We start from the raw sequence: 6,012 nt of genomic DNA on the forward strand, positions 1-6,012 counted from the left end.
TTTCCCCCCAGATCCTTTAGCCATAATTTTTCAAGATGTTTATCATTGCCATCAATTTCTATCTTTTTATTCATGTGTGTTTAAAAAACAAATACGATTAATAGGTGGGAATTGAGATGTGGTATCTCATTGTGAAATAGGCAAATATTGGGAAGCGTATTTGGCCGATATTTCATTTGTTCGCAGCTTTACAATATAGTTTTAATTGAGGTTCTTTCTACTAGTTCATACATTATCTCTTTATTTCAGCTTTCATTGCAAAATTTGCCACTTATCAACGTATGGATAGTTGGTAATTCTTTATATGAGTCGGTATTTCCCCCCAGCAATATATCATTGGTATTAGTGCTAGACGTAACTCCGAACAAAAAGGACACTCTAAATATCAGCTTATGGACACAGGAAGCAGAGGACAAAGGGGAACCAGCAACGATGATTGGAAACGTGTCTTTTAACGGTGCTGATGAAAGTATCGTGTGTCACAATCTTAGTATAACTTATGATGATACGGAAAACGCATCAATACATAATCCCACAGTTATGTATTTGCAGTACATGAATTCGGCTAAGGAACGGGTCACTAATTTATTCAATCTGACGTTTGATGTCATTGTTTTTCCTGAAAACGTGAACTTTGAAAACACTTACGCCGTGCATGTCGTCATTGGAAATGTGACGTCAGAATATACGATTAGCATGAAGCTACCAGAGATTTTGAACGACAGAAACAACACATTGTTAGGACAGTTTCATAACTTACTTGATGGCGATAACAACACGTGTGTTGATTTACCTGTGAAGGGAAATTTTCCTCCAATATTTTGGACAAGAATTCATACATCTTGGCTTGGAGTCAACGCATCACCGTTCAAAATAACACTGATTGGAAAAGGCATATCATGCCATAGGAATGGTGACAACGTTTCCATGGTAATGGAATTTTAACGCTTATGAATTTGTGCAAAATAATTTACATGTTACTTCTGAAATCAAATTTCGGCGCTTAAAGTTTAAAATGCATCACGATTTTTAACAGTTTTATGTGTTCAGCTATCTAATGACATTCAAAGAATATGTTTCTTATGTTTATATCTTAGTTTTGAATATGATTACAGGTGTCTGTAGCTACGTCAAGCTCAAAGAATGGACTCCATGGAGATATGAAGTTTTGTGATTTAACGTATAATGGTGACATGGACAGAACTATTAGTAAATGTGTGTATAATTGTCAGTGCAAAAATCACGTGGAATGTAGCGAAGTTATTTTGTTCATGGCAAATCGTGCAAACGCTTCTGCCTGGACTTTATGTGAAATAAATGCAGTTCCGGTATAGTAAGTAAATTGTCATTTGAAAAGTATATGCACTGTATTGATAAAAGAATAGATGAGGAATCGTAACAAATCTTTAAAAAATAGTATAAAGAACACAACATTTAAAGAAGAGCAATATCGAACCCTGGACACAGTAGAAGTGGGATTAGTTGCCTATGAATATGCATTTTTTGTTGCCCGGTCTGACCCGCCGTGAGCCCTATACATTGATCAGATGAACTCAGGAAAATGTGTGTGTAAAAACGATATAAGAATTGGTATGGAAGACTTAAGGCAACATTCAACATCATGAAACATTTTATTTGCAAATTATAGAATTATAACGACCTTAAAATTTGCGAAATTCATCATTTGCATGTGTTGTTTGTCTCTCAAATGATTCCATACGCGAGAGAATGTTCTATGTATGATCAATTTCTAAATCAAGACAGAATATCGACAAATACGTTGGTGTTATAGGGTCTCATTTAGTTGGCATTTCGCAAATGATTTGGTCGTTATATAATGATACAACTTGACATTACTTTGAGTGCTTTGTGTCTGTTGCCAATTGTTAAGCCATTTTACATACGTATTTTAAGTACGGATTACTATATATATATATATATATATATATATATATATATATATATATATATAAATCTGATGAAGGCATAAGGCTCACAGCGAGTGTGACTGGGTACCTGATTCCTTATCTGGTGTATCCAGGAGATCTGTGCTCTACCCTGAAAGGATTTAAGAGATTTGTCACTGTTCATCAGCATGACATATTCATTAAAAACAAAAGTTTTTATAAAAACAAATAAGTAATAAATTTGAAAGGTTTGAAATAAATATGGAAATATTATCATTTCATGTAGATCAAAGTATGCAGAAACCATATACACTGTATTAGAATGGATAGCAATTGTTCTCGTTTTGTTAAGAAGGAGCATGCTAATATGATGTTGCAAGTTTGTTCAAACGAGAATCTATGTTCAGGAAGCGCTACAATGGAGGTTCATCGTTTACAAAAAATATATATTGTAAAAGAAAATGATTTAATCAGATTGTCATCCCGTTGAATCAGTTGAGGTTGGGGTTAACAATGTTTTCATTAGATGTTAGATTACATGAAAACAACTGTGTGTTTTTAGCATAAAATCCACAAGTTGTGAAGAGTACCTGACAATATACAGCAAGTTCATTTAATAAATGAAAGGTTATTATATGAACAGTAATCAATCTCATAATTATCACAAGGAATACAACATGAAGAGTTGGGCAAACACGGACTCCTAGACACACCATAGCTGGAATCAGGTGCCTAGGAGGAATAAGCACCCCATGTCGACCGGTCACCTTGATCAGATAAACGGAGTGAATTGATGTTACATCAATATCATGATATAGGGATCATGGCGGGTGAGTTCTGTCGACAGGAGATGTTTACGCCTCCTAGGCACCTGATCCCACTTCTGGTATGTCCAGGGGTCCGTGTTTCCCAACTTTATATTTTTTTATGAGATTGATCACTGTTCGTTGTCTTCGCCTTTCATCGAAATTGTCAATTTTATGAAGTCTAACACCACAACGTCATAATATATATCATAATATATATATATATATATATATATTAAGAATTCATCACAAATTTGATTGGATCAATTCTGATGAAATCAAACTGGTGAAAACAACGATACGGTAGCAAAATCTATGGTGTTCTGAGTGAACAATATCACCAATTCAAATTGGTTTATTTCTTTATATCACATTCATCACCGATGGTGAAAAGCGTTTTATTCTTTCGAAAGGTATGATTGAAGTCAGCCCGGTGGTTCAATAAGAATAGGACAGCTTCAAATTAAATGGCGTATTCCAAAATCTTATTAATGTTAAATGATTTGTCACTCTATCAAGCTTGATATCCCCTTGATACACCCCCCTGTGTAATTTTAAGGTTTCTTGTTGAAGTTTGTATCATTGAAACCCTGATTATGACATATATGTAATTTGTGATATATTTTACTAACAATAGGTACATTGCGGTAATTCAAGTTTTAAAGAAAATATCATGTATATTTTACTTAGGTTTGTTTAATTTTTTGTTTGTTTTATTTTTATAAGACTCTTAATTTTCAGCTCTAAAAGTCAATCATATTGCGACTTTACATGTGTGTTAGGTGTTGTTTTGATAGCGTCAGTTCATCGCATTTAACATTAATTAAAGGGGCATGGACACCATTTGAGCTGAAATTGTTAAAATTTTGTTTTTTCATTTTATCGTATATAATGCTTAACTAAAGTATTACTAATGATCGCCCAAAAGTTCAATATCAGTTGTTGAGTTACAAGTGAGATACAGCTCTCAAAATTCTTTGTTATGTAAAGAAGGCTCGTGCCATGTTTTTATTTGTCTAAATATTACTTGATAGAAAAGAGCATGTTTAAAACAAAATGAGATATTCAGAACAGAAGAAGCAATTTAATTGTGTTTAGAATTTACTTGTGAATTGAAAGAAAAAGCTGCTTTAAACGAAAATTTCACTAGTATTTTTAACCTATGAAACAAAAACATAACACAAGCATTGTTTACATTTCAAAGAATTATCATCTCTGTATCTCCATTATGCCTTTACAACTAGCATTCATTTTTGTTTTTGCTGACCGTTAGAAATACTTTAGTTAGCATTTTAAACATTAGAAATGGAACATATAGAATTTGAAATTTTTAGTTTAGATCGTGTCCATGTCCCATTAAGAAGGTATAGTTCTCTGTAAACTATCCTCCATACACCCCCTACTCTCACCTTTTCGCTTGAGAGTCAACAAATATACAGGGATATGTTTTGTATTTTATGGATTAATTATCGACAGTCTTTTTATCATATGGATACTTTTTGGTGATGTTTATATTGTATAATAACATTACCACTATATGTTGTTGTAGTTGGGGGGGGGGGGGGTGGGGGTGGGTGGGTGGGTGGGTGGGTTGTTGGTATTTTAACATTCAGCTTTGTAACAGGGGAAAAACTTTGACACATACTGAGAATCACATACAATGTATCAGCTATTTGTTCTGTAGTTAGAATTTTGATATGCAGCTTTGTTAGATTTGCAGCTATAGATTTGTGACAAGATAACCAATTATTTCTTAAACCCATTATGAGAAAGTTTCTTTATCCAATGTATAAAGAATAATTAAGGTAGTTTATATTCATTATAGTATTATTATATGGTTCTCATCACCAACAGAAACAGTGAAAAGTAAACTAAAACGAAAAATATCCAGACAACTAAACATGCTAATACCATATTTCTGTGTTTCTAGTGAAAATTTACATTCCGTTCACAAATGAAACATGTGTTTCATATATTTGCATAAAATAATCCTAACAAGTATTCTAAACATTTATGAATATCATTCATCACCAACTGTTTAGTTAGCGTAAATGAGTTCCTCTCTTAAATCTTCTGTTCAGTAAACGTTGTAATTTTTCATGAAATTTTTTTCATGAGTTGATGAAACATTATTTGAATCCCTTTCCTCATCTGTCACGGACAAATCAGAAGGGCAAACAGGTCATTTTACTGGGAATATCTAGAGTTTCGAGAATTGCAGGGTAATTGTATGCGTAATGTGTTCGCTGGCATTCTTAAACATTTCATTTTGAATTGTTTTATAGAAACCTATTGGTTGACATGTTATGCATCTTTGTGTCTTATTAATATGTATCTGTATTCTTGTTTTAAGTAACAACTTTTACTAATATATGCACTTGTCTGTATACGTTTTATATGCAAAGCTATATTGTAACTAGCTAACACAACTCAATTGTTATCCTAGATAAATAAAATCGTTTCTTATATCATTTTACAATTATTATGTGAGTTTTTCTTCTCAAATAGGAAATATAATATCAAGTTTGGATGGAAAAAAATGAACACATTGGTTTTAACTAATTAGTTCAGTTTGATGTATGCATTGAGAGACATATAACAACAAAAAGTTGCAAACTTGCAAAGCAAACCTGATTTCGCAAGATCAAAGTTTTTCTTTTCAATATTTTTGACATATTTAAATTGATGAACCATCGTATAATGTCCAAAAGGATATCCACTCTGGACAATGAAAGTAATAAACGGCTGAACATACTCTTAACCCAACAAACGTCAACCTACCAAAAACTAACTGTTGCTTCCGGTTTGCTGCTAAGGAGCGAATTAGAAGATATCCTATTCTTCTTGCGATGATAATGATTATTTTGATAATTGATTTCAAGGAGGACTAGTTGATGAGTCACGAGGCATATGACGGAATCTCACAGGGTTGGAGTATTTGTATTGATTACCATCATTAATTAAATCGTCCTCTTTAATACTTATTATAACGACCAGGGAATTCGTGAAAAACTGACTTCAAATGAGACTGTTAAAATTATTACCATTCATTTCTGTCAAAATTGAAATTTTCCAAGAAAAGTAAACTGGAGAAATATTCACAATAACACATCTTATAATAAATATCATCCCTTCATATTCAAATAGGATACCTTAAGATAATTTTTGCATCTAGGTAAATATTTACAACAAAAAACGAACACGTCAGCATTCCTTCCAAATCTTATTTAATTCATTTACAAATCGGGCCTATTAAAATCAGTTAAAATTATGAGTTTCCAGTCCACCATATGCATACA

This window comes from Ostrea edulis, chromosome 7 (assembly GCF_947568905.1).
Source record: "Ostrea edulis chromosome 7, xbOstEdul1.1, whole genome shotgun sequence".
Taxonomy (NCBI): domain Eukaryota; kingdom Metazoa; phylum Mollusca; class Bivalvia; order Ostreida; family Ostreidae; genus Ostrea; species Ostrea edulis.